The following is a 14013-nucleotide window of genomic DNA, read 5'->3' as shown; positions in this document are numbered from 1 at the left end:
CACGAACACCACGTGCACATCTACACACTCATGACGACCCATCGGAAAGCAAAATGAAGAGACGGTCCCATTTACAACCGCATCAGAAGGAACGAAGTGCCCAGGAGGAAATCTAAGCAAGGCGGTGACAGACCTGACCTCTGAGGACAGAACACTGGGGACAGAAATGGATGAAGACGCACAGGGATGGAAAGCTACTCTGTGCTCCTGGACGTGGAGGAATCGACCCTGTGACCACGTCCCTCCTGCCCGGAGCGATCTGCAGATCCGGGACCATCGGCACCGAATTCCCACGACGCCGTCGCACATACGGGGCAGACACAGGACCCGCGCGCGGAGGTGGGAGGGACCTCGCGCAGCCGGAGCGGCCGGAGCGCGAGCACCGCCCCGGTATTTGCTCCCAGACCGCGAACCGCGTGAGGACGCGGCGGGAACCGAGTCAGCGGGAACAGAAACACGAACGCGTGGCCCCTGGCCCCAGAGCCCCGAGAGGGAAGATGCCACAGCCTCGCGCACAGCCCCGCTGGGGACTCCATGTGGCTGCGCAGGAAGCTGCGCGGGACCCCCCCCCCCCCAACGAGGGTTCCTGAACAGCGACCCCCTCAGCGTCCCTGCTCAGGAAGCTCCTCCTCCCCAGGCCTCGCTTTCTCCTCACCTGGGTTCCTGTCCCTGTGGACGCGGCTCCACGCCTTCCGGAATCCTCCACAGTGGGTCCCGTGGAGGCCGGGCTCTTATTGACGTGGATGCGAGCCCTCGTCCTCCCGATTCCTCCGTAGCAGATCCTGAGGAGACCTGGTTCCTGCCCCTATGTTCGCGGCCCCACGTCCTCCAGAAGCCTCCACAGCTGGTCCTGAGGAGGCGGCCCCACGCCTCCTGAAACTTTCTCAGCTGTTCTGAGGAGGCGGGGCTTCTGTAAGCATGGCTGCAGCCCCACCTCCTAGGAAGCTTTCACAGTGGGTTCTGAGGAGGCCGGGCTCCTGTACCTGGGGATGTGGCTCCACGTGCCCCTGAATTCCCCACAGCGAGTTCTGAGGAGGCGAGGTTCTGTCATCATGGCCGCGCAGCACCACGTGCCCCCCCCCCCAAATCTGCACAGCCGGTCCTGAGGAGACCCAGTTCCTATCCCTGTGTTCGCGGCCCCACGTCCTCCAGAAGCCTCCACAGCTGGTCCTGAGGAGGCGGCCCCACTCTTCCTGAAACTTTCAACAGCTGTCTGAGGAGGCGGGGCTCCTGTAAGCATGGACACGGCCGCACCTCCCAGAAAGCTTCCACACCGGGTTCTGAGGAGGCCGGGCTCCTGTACCTGGGGATGCGGCTCCACCTGCCCCTGACTTCCCCATGGCGAGTTCTGAGGAGGCGAGGTTCCCTCATCATGGCCGCGCAGCACCACGTCCCCCCCAAAATCTGCACAGCGGGTCCGAGGAGAGAGGTGCCAAGACTCCTTCACAGCCATAACTTCTAGAAGACAGATGATCCTTTCTCCTCAAGGAGGTTCATATATGTTGTCTACCTTGGATTGGTTGCCTCTGCCTGTGGTAACTCCTATGTATAAATACCTTCCCCAACTGACCAATGTTGACCCGTAGGTAGGGACATCACTATGCCCCTATTCAGCACAAAGAAGTTACAGAAGAGAAGACCTTCCCCCCTCAGGAACCTTAAAGATTTTAGGGTCAAAATTGGGCACGGGGGGAATGATGTGGGAAACAGAGGCACAGGGAAATGGCGAGAGAGAGAGAGAGAGAGAGAGGGAGAGAAGAGGTGGTATTAAAGAAGAGGTGGTATATATACCACCTCTTCTTCATCCATTCATCCATCGATGGACATTTGGGCTCTTTCCATACTTTGGCAATTGTTGATAGTGTTGCTATAAACACAGGGGTGCATGTGTCCCTTTGAAACAGCACACCTCTATCCCATGGATAAATGACTAGTAGTGCAATTGCTGGGTCATAGGGTACTTCTATTTTAGTTTTTTGAAGAACCTCCATACTGTTTTCCAGAGTGGCTGCACCAGTTTGCATTCCCATCAACAATGCAAAAGAGATCCTCTTTCTCTGCATCCTCGCCAACATCTGTTGTTGCCTGAGTTGTTAATGTTAGCCATTCTTACAGGTGTAAGGTGGTATCTCATTGTGTTTTTGCTTTGTATTTCCCTGATGATGAGTGAAGTTGAGCATTTTTTCATGTGTCGATTGGCCATCTGGTTGTCTTCTTTGGAGAAGTGTCTATTCATGTCTTTTTCCCATTTCTTCACTGGATTATTTGTTTTTAGGGTGTTGATTTTGGATACTAACCCTTTATCTGATACGTCATTTGCAACTATCTTCTCCCATTCTGTTGGCTGCCTTTCAGTTTTGTTGATTGTCTCCTTCGCTGTGCAGAAGCGTTTTATTTTGATGAGGTCCCAGTAGTTCATTATTGCTTTTGTTTCCCTTGCCTCCAGAGAAGTGTTGAGTAAGAAGTTGCTGCGGCAAGATCAAAGAGGTTTTGCCTGCTTTCCCCTCAAGTATTTTGATGGCTTCCTGTCTTACATTGAGATCTTTCATCCGTTTTGAGTTGTTTTTGTGTATGGAGTAAGAAAGTGGTCCAGGTTCATTCTTCTGCATGTCGCTGTCCAGTTTTCCCAGCACCACTTGCTGAAGAGACTGTCTTTATTCCATTGGATATTCTTTCCTGCTTTGCCAAAGATTAGTTTGTCATAGGTTTGTGGGTCCATTTCTGGGTTCTCTATTCTGTTCCATTGATCTGAGTGTCTGTTCTTCTGCCAGTACCATACTGTCTTGATGATTACAGCTTTGTAGTATAGCTTGAAGTCTCGGATTGTGATGCCTCCTACTTTGGTTTTCTTTTTCAAGTTCACTTTGGCTATTTGGGGTCTTTTCTGGTTCCATACAAATTTTATGATTATTTGTTCTAGCTCTGTGAAGAATGCTGGTGTTACTTTGATAGATTTTTGCATTGAATATGTAGATTGCTTTGGGTAATATCGACATTTTAACAATATTTGTTCTTCCTATCCAGGAGCATGGAATCTTTTTTTCCTTTTTTGGTGTCTTCTTCAATTTCTTTCATAAGCTTTCTATAGTTTTCAGTATATAGATTTTTCACCTCTTTGGTTAGATTTATTCCTAGGTACTTTATGGTTTTTTGTGCAACTGAAAATGGGATCGATTCCTTGATTTCTCTTTCTGTCGCTTCATTGTTGGTGTATAGGAATGCAACCTATTTCTGTGCATTGATTTTATATCCTGCAACTTGGCTGAATTCATGAATAAATTCTAGCAGTTTTTTGGTGGAATCTTTTGGGTTTTCCATATAGAGTATCATGCCATCTGCGAAGAGTGAATCTTTGACCTCTTCCTGGCTGATTTAGATGCATTTTATTTCTTTGTGTTGTCTGATTGCAGAGGCTAAGACTTCCAATACTATGTTTAATAACAGTGGCAAGAGTAGACATCCCTGTCTTGTTCCAGACCTTAAGGGGAAAGCTCTCAGTTTTTCTCCATTGAGGGTGATATTAGCGTTGGGTTGTTCATATATGGCTTTTATGATCTCAAGATATGCTCCTTCTATCCCTGCTTTCTTGAGGGTTTTTATCAAGAAAGGATGCTGTATTTTGTCAAATCCTTTCCCTGCATCTATTGAGAGGATCATATGGTTCTTGTCCTTTCTTTTATTGATGTGATGAATCACGTTAATTGTTTTGCGGATATTGAAACAGCCCTGCATCCCAGGTATACATCCCACTTGGTCGTGGTGAATAATTTTTTTTTAATGTATTGTTGGATCCGGTTGGCTAATATCCTGTTGAGGATTTTTGCATCCATGTTCATCAGGGAAATTGTCTATAGTTCTCCTTTTTAGTGGGGTCTCTGTCTGGTTTTGGAATCAAGGTAGTGCTGGCTTCATAGACAGAGTTTGGAAGTTTTCCTTCCATTTCTATTTTTTGGAACAGTTTCAAGAGAATAGGTGTTAACTCTTCCTTAAATGTTTGGTAGAATTCCCCTGGAAAGCCATCTGGCTCTGGACTCTTGGTTTTTGGCCGATTTTTTATTACTAATTTGATTTCCTTACTGGTTAACAGGAATGCAGTGTTATAGTGGATGAGAAGTGTCCAGCTGGTAGAAATGCACATCCCTGATGCTGGCTGGGGAAATGTCGTATATGTCGTCAGCTATGCCAAAGATAACAAGAGAACAAAGGATGGTACAGGTACCTGCTTCTTCAGGAATTAAAGTGAAAAGAGCGATCCAGGAAATATCAGATTGAAAATGTTTTTAGGTACATGAATTTTTGAAAGATACAAAGAACACAAGTGGGGCAGGGGCAGAGAGAGAGAGAGACAGACAGACAGTATCTGAAGCAGGCTCCAGATTCAGAGCCATCAGCACAGAGGCCAACCAGGGTTCAAAACCAAAAAACCAAGGGACCACGAACTGAGACCAAGTGGGACAATTAACACAATGAGACACCCAGGTGCCAAAGAAAACACCTGAATTAAAAGGAATATCACTGCTACATCGCGGATAAAGGGGAGCAGATGGGACACATTCGAGAAGCACTCCCGCACCAGGGGGGATTGCAACCATGACTTAAACCTTACACTGACACCTAATATTAATCCTAACCATAACCCTTACCTTAAGAAACGCCTGCTTCTTCAGATGTGAAAGCGAAAAGAGCCATTCATGAAACATCAGATTGAAAACTGGCATCACGAATCCCAATCTAAGGAGTGGCGAGGCACAGGGGTGATACTGTCACACGCAAAGGGTATGGAGGGACACATGTGTGAATGCACCCCATGCATCAAAAATGGATGGAGGAGTACGTGAATTGTTACCATGCGGAGAGAAGGTGGGGTGACAATGTGAAAGAATCCAGAGTCAAGTGAGAATGAGGCAAGGGGAGAACAACCTCCAGTGAAGAGAGACATTGGCAATATCATTAACACATTCCCACACAGATGGAGGGCAGTGTCCAAGCATGAACACCCTCACGCTCCAAGAAGGGGGCAAGCATGACTGACTCCTTGCCCTAGGAGTAACCGTATCACTATCCAAAATGTCAACACCTAAACCTAACACCTAACCCTAACCATATATTAATAATAAACACAGCTCTAACTCTACCAGCCAACGCCAAAACTATAAAACCTAAAACTAACCCTAACCATAACCATAAATCTCAAAAATTAACCTAACGCTATCCCCTAATCCAAACCCCTAACCCTTAACCCAAACCCAAGTCCTAGACCTAGACCTCACCTTAACCCTAAACCTAATGCAAACCCTAACACTAACGCTAACACCTAACCCTAACCCTACTATCTAACCATAACCCTAACTCTCAAACCCAAACCATAACCCTAAACCTAAGCCTAACCCAAGTCCAAACCTAACGCCTAAACCTAACTCTAACTCCAAACCCTAACCCCTAACCATAACACTAAACACTCACCATAACCATAAACCCAATCCTAATTCATAAACCTAACTCTAACCCCTAACACTAACCCCTAACACCAACCCTAACCCTAACCGTAACCCTAACACCAACCCTAACCCTAACCGTAACCCTAACACCAAACCTAAACCGAAACTCTAACCCAACACTAACGACACACAGGAAGGTGTCATATCTGCACTGGTGAAGTCCCTGGACAGAACATTAACCCTAGTTAAGGATCTCTCTGGATGGGGACGCAATTCCTACTTCTGAGAACACCACAAACAAATGGCCCAAAGAGGTGCAGACTTACTCATCATGGAACATCAAACATCATCATGACATGTCCAATGACCGCATGGAGGTGTACAAGGGGGTTGATGAGGTCCAACTGAAGATGGCACACACATGAGGCTGGCCCTGGCACACAACAACTAAGCCTAGACAGCCCGCTTTGATGAGGCCTACACTCAATCCTCAGGGGAGACCACTACCCTGCTGGAGTTTCAGTGCTTGGAGCTTCCTGGGACCTAACCCTAACCTTAACTTGACACTCAGATACTGCTCAAACTAAACTTCACCCTAACTCTAAACCTAACCCTACATATGACCCGCAACCGTGCATGGACCCTCATTCAGCCCTCCAGGGTGATCACGGCACTGATGTCGCATTGGCCCTGGCAATGTCCATGGAACGAACCTTAACCTTAGCAAAAGCTTTCTCCTAATGGGGACCCAATTCCTAAGTCTGGGGATATGACGGACATGGGGCCCAGAAGCGGAGAAGGATTACACAGCAGGGAACCTGGAACATCACCATGTCATTTCCAAAGACCAGAAGGAGCTTCACAGGGGACTTCTTCAGGCCTAACCGAGGAGTGGTCCTGGCACCCAAAACTCAGCCTGACTGGGACCCTACCTAGACCACTGCCCTACTTTGTCAATAAGACAAAGACACGCTTTTTCTATTAACATTCAGGCCATACCAGACGAAGAAAGAAAAAATATTTACGAGAATGTGTATATCAGAGATCTACATCTGAGATCTGAAGACAATCCTTTTCCATTACATAAAGACTCACAGATGCAGCCACACACTAAAGTATTCATCTGAGGCCACAGATAAACTACATAAGACAGAATGCATGTAGGAAAACATAAGACCATAGGGAAATAACCCCAAATCTCATAAATCTCACTGCCTTATACGACAAGTATTTTGAAATTTGAAGAGGACTGTGTGAGGTGACAGAGTATGGTGATTATATATCTTAAAAATGTGTCAGATCTGCCTGCATGCTTTCTCTGCCCACCCGGTGTTCTCCACTTTGTTTTTCTTAGTATCCCTTAATAGTAATTTCACTGTTCTGTCTGTTTCAGTGCTTGCTTCTAAGAGGACCTACTCTCACCCCCCATCGAATGCACACACTGTGGTTCCTATACACACAGGTAACAAACTAGCAGAAATTGTGGTGATGGAGGAGAGTAGCAAGATCACCCTTTTTGCAAAGGGGCCCAAGAGAGTTTTCTGGGGTGATGGTAACTTGCTATATCTAGATGCATGGGGTGCTTGTGCTCATTTATTTTAGAAATATTCACTGACTCCTGCTGCTTACGGTCAGATAGACAGGTACCTGACCCTAGCACATGGCTGATTTCTAATGGTGGGTAAGGATCAGGGACCAGCAGTGACTGTGGGAGATGAGTGAGGAGGCCACACATGGAGTCAAATCCTCCCCGAGGATGCCAAGTCTCCACAGACAGCAACTTTGTGCAGGAGGGCTCTGAGAATCACATATTTCTTGATCAGTCCTGTGAACTGCATAATCCTACTCCAGATTTCTCACTGAGGATGGACAGGGCAGAGGCCAGCAGCTGGAGGACACCATGATCATGGCTGGAGTGGAGCAGTTGGCTTGGGGGATTGTCAGAGAAAGGGAAAGGCAGAAGGTAGTAACAGGGAGTTTGAGAGATAAAGGGAAGAGGAGAGAAGGGAATGTTTTCTACTGACTTCACCCCCATTTCTGTGTGAACAACAGGAGATTCTTGTCTCCTGGGGAGAACAAGGGAAGGGAAGCGGGCTGGCAAAAGGACAGAGTGACATTCTCAGCTGAAGTGCTCAGGATATCTGCCTTGCTCTTGAATACCTAACACAGGAAGCCTGTGCCTTCTGTCATAAGCGGAACTGCAGCTCATACATTTAGTGAAAATTAAAGCGATGATGAAAAACTCATCATTAAAGTAGTGCAACAAAAGTATGTGAACATACAGAGATATACAATAGAAGCAGAAGTCCAAAGGTAGACCGACTGCAATATTTATGGGAATATAGATTAACGGAAAAGGAGGTACCCCAATGCAGGCGCTCAGACACCTGGGCAATATCCGAAAATGTGAAAAAAAAAAAGTAGTCCTTACTTCAAAAGCAACATTAACATTAGACACAAAGGGATCGTGACGGAAGGTTTACGGAGAAACCATATTATTTCATGGTGCTGTACCCATGGTCCGGTACCCTCAAGTCTCATCAAATTATACACTTTACCTTCAGGCTATTTGTTATATGTAATTATACCTCATTAAAGAGAGTTTCAAAACATAAAATACTAGAAGCAAATGTGGGAAAGTTCCTGTCCAATCCTGAAGTGCATGGGTGCTATGAGTCTGTCCTCCCATGTCTCAAAAATCCAAAATAAGAAGACATTTAAAAAGTTAATAATAGCAGAGTAGGAGGACTCTGAGCTCACCCTGTCCCATGTTTTCAACTGCATAACATCCACATCCAAGTCCATGAAGCAGAGAGCAATTCAAAGACTGGTAGAACAAAGTCCACACCTAAATAGAGAGAAGCTGCATCAGAAAGGTTAGGAAGGTCAGAAAGGTGAAGGCTGGCTGCCTGCAGAATGGGCAGAAAAAAAAGAGCCCTCACCCCAGGGAGCTCACACACGGAAGACTAATCTCCTTAACATTTGGCATTAAAACGTAGAGCGGCTGAATTCCCTTAAGTTTAGATCCAGGAGCTTTGGAGGTCAGCTGACCCAGCACTGGGTGATCCAGGAGGATGAGTGCTAGCCAGGTCCCTGCCTGTGTAGAGAGGCAATGTAAACATGGTGTTTTACGCAATGCGGAGGCAACAGGAGACAGATGTATTCATGCTGATTCCTGAGTGTGTTGGAGGACTTCTCCAAAAATGAGGGAGCACACAGGCACCATTCTTCTCCCCCAGCCTCCCAGAATAAGGATAGAAGCACCCACCAGAGGGAGAGGCTGCACAGACACTTGCTACATAACCCGTTAGCAGTGCGCAAGTCCCAAGGGTTCTCTGGGGGACTCACCACACCAAGCCTGCTGGTCTCAGGGCAAACATTCTTTTTTTTTTTTCAATATATGAAGTTTATTGTCAAATTGGTTTCCATACAACACCCAGTGCTCATCACAAAAGGTGCCCTCCTCTAATACCCATCATCCACCCTCCTCTCCCTCACACTCCCCATCAACCCTCAGTTTGTTCTCAGTTTTTAAGAGTCTCTTATGCTTTGGCTCTCTTCCACTCTAACCTCTTTTTTTTCCTTCCCCTCCCCCATGGGTTTCTGTTAAGTTTCTCAGGATCCACATAAGAGTGAAAACATATGGTATCTGTCTTTCTCTGTATGGTTTATTTCACTTATCATCACACTCTCCAGTTCCATCCACATTGCTACAAAGCGCCATAGTTCGTTCTTTCTCATTGCCACGTAGTACTCCATTGTGTATATAAACCACAATTTCTTTATCCATTCATCAGTTGATGGACATTTCGGCTCTTTCCATAATTTGGCTATTGTTGAAAGTGCTGCTATAAACATTGGGGTACAAGTGCCCCTATGCATCAGTACTCCTGTATCCCTTGGGTAAATTACTAGCAGTGTTATTGCTGGGTCATAGGGTAGATCTATTTTTAATTTTTTGAGGAACCTCCACACTGTTTTCCAGAGTGGCTGCACCAGTTTGCATTCCCACCAACAGTGCAAGAGGGTTCCCATTTCTCTACATCCTCTCCAGCATCTATAGTCTCCTGATTTGTTCATTTTGGCCACTCTGACTGGCGTGAGGGGATACCTGAGTGTGGTTTTGATTTGTACTTCCCTGATGAGGAGCTACGTTGAGCATCTTTGCATGTGCCTGTTGGCCATCCGGATGTCTTCTTTAGAGAAGTGTTTATTCATGTTTTCTTCCCATTTCTTCACTGGGTTGTTTGTTTTTCGGGTGTGGAGTTTGGTGAGCTCTTTATAGATTTTGGATACTAGCCCTTTGTCCAGTATGTCATTTGCAAATATATTTTCCCATTCCGTTGGTTGCCTTTTAGTTTTGTTGGTTGTTTTCTTTGCTGTGCAGAAGCTTTTTATCTTCATAAGGTCCCAGTAGTTCATTTTTGCTTTTAATTCCCTTGCCTTTGGGGATGTGTCAAGTAAGAAATTTCTACGGCTGAGGTAAGAGAAGTCTTTTCCTGCTTTCTCCTCTAGGGTTTTGATGGTTTCCTGTCTCACATTCAGGTCCTTTATCCATTTTGAGTTTATTTTTGTGAGTGGTGTGAAAAAGTGTTCTAGTTTCAACCTTCTGCATGTTGCTGTCCAGTTCTCCCAGCATCATTTGTTAAAGAGACTGTCTTTTTTTCCATTGGATATTCTTTCCTGCTTTGTCAAAGATTAGTTGGCCATACGTTTGTAGGTCTAGTTATGGGGTTTCTATTCTATTCCATTGGTCTATGTGTCTGTTTTTGTGCCAATACCATGCTGTCTTGAGGATTACAGCTTTGTAGTACAGGCTAAAGCCTGGGATTGTGATGCCTCCTGCTTTGGTCTTCTTCTTCAAAATTACTTTGGGTATTCAGGGTCTTTTGTGGTTCCATACGAATTTTAAGATTGCTTGTTCTAGTTTCGAGAAGAATGCTGGTGCAATTTTGATTGGGATTGCATTGAATGTGTAGACCTTTCGGTAGTATTGACATTTTGACAGTATTTATTCTTCCAATCCATGAGCATGGAATGTTTTTCCATTTCTTTATATCTTCTTCAATTTCCTTCATAAGCTTTCTATAGTTTTCAGCATACAGATCTTTTACATCTTTGGTTAGATTTATTCCTAGGTATTTTATGCTTCTTGGTGCAATTGTGAAAGGGATCAGTTTCTTTATTTGTCTTTCTGTTGCTTCATTGTTAGTGTATAAGAATGCAACTGATTTCTGTACATTGATTTTGTATCCTGCAATTTGCTAAATTCATGTATCAGTTCTAGCAGACTTCTGGTGGAGTCTATCAGATTTTCCATGTATAATATGTCATCTGCAAAAAGTGAAAGCTTGACTTCATCTTTGCCAATTTTGATGCCTTTGATTTCCTTTTGTTGTCTGATTTCTGATGCTAGAACTTCCAACACTATGTTAAACAACAGCGGTGAGAGTGGGCATCCCTGTCGTGTTCCTCATCTCAGGGAAAAAGCTCTCAGTTTTTCCCCATTGAGGATGATGTTAGCTGTGGGCTTTTCATAAATGGCTTTTATGATCTTTAAGTATGTTCCTTCTATCCCGACTTTCTCGAGGGTTTTTATTAAGAAAGTTGCTGGATTTTGTCAAAGGCCTTTTCTGCATCAATTGACAGGATCATATGGTTCTTATCTTTTCTTTTATTAATGTGATGTATCACATTGATTGATATGCGAATGTTGAACCAGCCCTTCATCCCAGGAATGAATCCCACTTGATCATGGTGAATAATTCTTTTTATATGCTGTTGAATTCGATTTGCTAGTATCTTATTGAGAATTTTTGCATCCATATTCATCAGGGATATTGGCCTGTAGTTCCCTTTTTTTACTGGGTCTCTGTCTGGTTTAGGAATCAAAGTAATACTGGCTTCATAGAATGAGTCTGGAAGTTTTCCTTCCCTTTCAATTTTTTGGAATAGCTTGAGAAGGATAGGTATTATCTCTGCTTTAAACATTTGGTAGAACTCCCCTGGGAAGCCATCTGGTCCTGGACTCTTATTTGTTGGGAGATTTTTGATGACTGATTCAATTTCTTCGCTGGTTATGGGTCTGTTCAAGCTTTCTATTTCCTCCTGATTGAGTTTTGGAAGCGTGTGGGTGTTTAGGAATTTGTCCATTTCTTCCAGGTTGTCCATTTTGTTGGCATATAATTTTTCATAGTATTCCCTGATAATTGCTTGTATCTCTGAGGGATTGGTTGTAATAATTCCATTTTCATTCATGATTTTACCTATTTGGGTCCTCTCTCTTTTCTTTTTGAGAAGCCTGGCTAGAGGTTTATCAATTTTGTTTATTTTTTCAAAAAACCAACTCTTGGTTTCATTGATCTGCTCTACAGTTTTTTTAGATTCTATATTGTTTATTTCTGCTCTGATCTTTATTATTTCTCTTCTTCTGCTGGATTTAGGCTGTCTTTGCTGTTCTGCTTCTATTTCCTTTAGGTGTGCTGTTAGATTTTGTATTTGGGATTTTTCTTGTTTATTGAGATAGGCCTGGTTTGCAATGTATTTTCTTCTCAGGACTGCCTTCATTGCATCCCAGAGCATTTGGATTGTTGTATTTTCATTTTCGTTTGTTTCCATATATTTTTTAATTTCTTCTCTAATTGCCTGGTTGACCCATTCATTGTTTTGTAGGGTGTTCTTTAACCTCCATGCTTTTGGAGGTTTTCCAGACTTTTTCCTGTGGTTGATTTCAAGCTTCATAGCATTGTGGTCTGAAAGTATGCATGGTATGATCTCAATTCTTGTATACTTATGAAGGGCTGTTTTGTGACCCAGTATGTGATCTATCTTGGAGAATGTTCCATGTGCACTTGAGAAGAAAGTATATTCTGTTGCTTTGGGATGCAGAGTTCTAAATAGATCTGTCAAGTCCATCTGATCCAATGTATCATTCCGGGCCCTTGTTTCTTTATTGACCCTGTGTCTGGGTGATCTATCCATTTCTGTAAGTTCAGTGTTAAAGTCCCCTGCAATTACCACATTCTTATCAATAAGGTTGCTTATGTTTGTGAGTAATTGTTTTATGTATTTGGGGGCTCCTGTATTTGGTGCATAGACATTTATAATTGTTAGCTCTTCCTGATGGATAGACCCTGTGATTATTATATAATGGCCTTCTTCATCTCTTGTTACAGCCTTTAATTTAAAGTCTAGTTTGTCTGATATAAGTATGGCTACTCCAGCTTTCTTTTGACTTCCAGTGGCATGATAAATAGTTCTCCATCCCCTCACTCTCAATCTGAAGGTGTCCTCAGGTCTAAAATGAGTCTCTTGTAGACAGCAAATAGATGGGTCTTGTTTTTTTTATCCATTCTGATACCCTGTGTCTTTTGGTTGGCGCATTTAATCCATTTACATTCAGTGTTATTATAGAAAGATATGGGTTTAGAGTCATTGTGATGTCTGTAGGTTTCATGCTTGTAGCAATGTCTGTGGTACTTTGTCTCACAGGATCCCCCTTAGGATCTCTTATAGGGCTGGTTTAGTGGTGATGAATACCTTCAGTTTTTGTTTGTTTGGGAAGACCTTTATCTGTCCTTCTATTCTAAATGGCAGACTTGCTGGATAAAGGATTCTCAGCTGCATATTTTTTCTGTTCATCACATGGAAGATCTCCTGCCATTCCTTTCTGGCCTGCCAAGTTTCAGTAGAGAGAACAGTCACGAGTGTTATAGGTCTCCCTCTATATGTTAGAGCATGTTTATCTCTAGCTGCTTTCAGAATTTTCTCTTTATCCTTGTATTTTGCCAGTTTCACTATGATATGTCGTGCAGAAGATCGATTCAAGTTATGTCTGAAGGGAGTTCTCTGTGCCTCTTGGATTTCAATGCCTTTTTCCTTCCCCAGATCCGGGAAGTTCTCAGCTATTATTTCTTCAAGTACACCTTCAGCACCTTTCCCTCTCTCTTCCTCATCTGGAATACCAATTATGCGTATATTATTTCTCTTTAGTGCATCACTTAGTTCTCTCATTTTCCCCTCATACTCCTGGATTTTTTTTTATCTCTCTTTTTCTTAGCTTCTTCTTTTTCCATAATTTTATCTTCTAGTTCACCTATTCTCTCCTCTGCCTCTTCAATCCGAGCCGTAGTTGTCTCCATTTTATTTTGCAGCTCATTGATAGCATTTTTTAGCTCCTCCTGGCTGTTCCTCAGTCCCTTGATCTCTGTAGCAATAGATTCTCTGCTGTCCTTTATACTGTTTTCAAGCCCAGCGATTAATTATATGACTACCATTCTAAATTCACTTTCTGTTATATTGTTTAAATCGTTTTTGATCAGTTCGTTAGCTGTTGTTATTTCCTGGACATTTTTCTGAGGGGAATTCTTCCATTTCGTCATTTGGATAGTCCCTGGAGTGGTGCGGGACTGTGGGGCACTTCCCCTGTGCTGTCTTGAATAACTTGGGGTGGTGGGCGGGGCCGCAGTCTGACCTGATGTCTGCCCCCAGCCCACCGCTGGGGCCACTGTCAGACTGGTGTGTGCCTTCTCTTCCCCTCTCCTAGGGGCGGGATTCACTGTGGGGTGGTGTGGCC

Source organism: Puma concolor, chromosome E3 (genome assembly GCF_028749965.1).
Source record: "Puma concolor isolate L17-30 chromosome E3, mPumCon1.1.hap2, whole genome shotgun sequence".
NCBI classification, from domain to species: domain Eukaryota; kingdom Metazoa; phylum Chordata; class Mammalia; order Carnivora; family Felidae; genus Puma; species Puma concolor.
The sequence above is the reverse complement of the archived record's forward strand: the minus strand, read 5'-3'. Positions refer to the sequence as shown.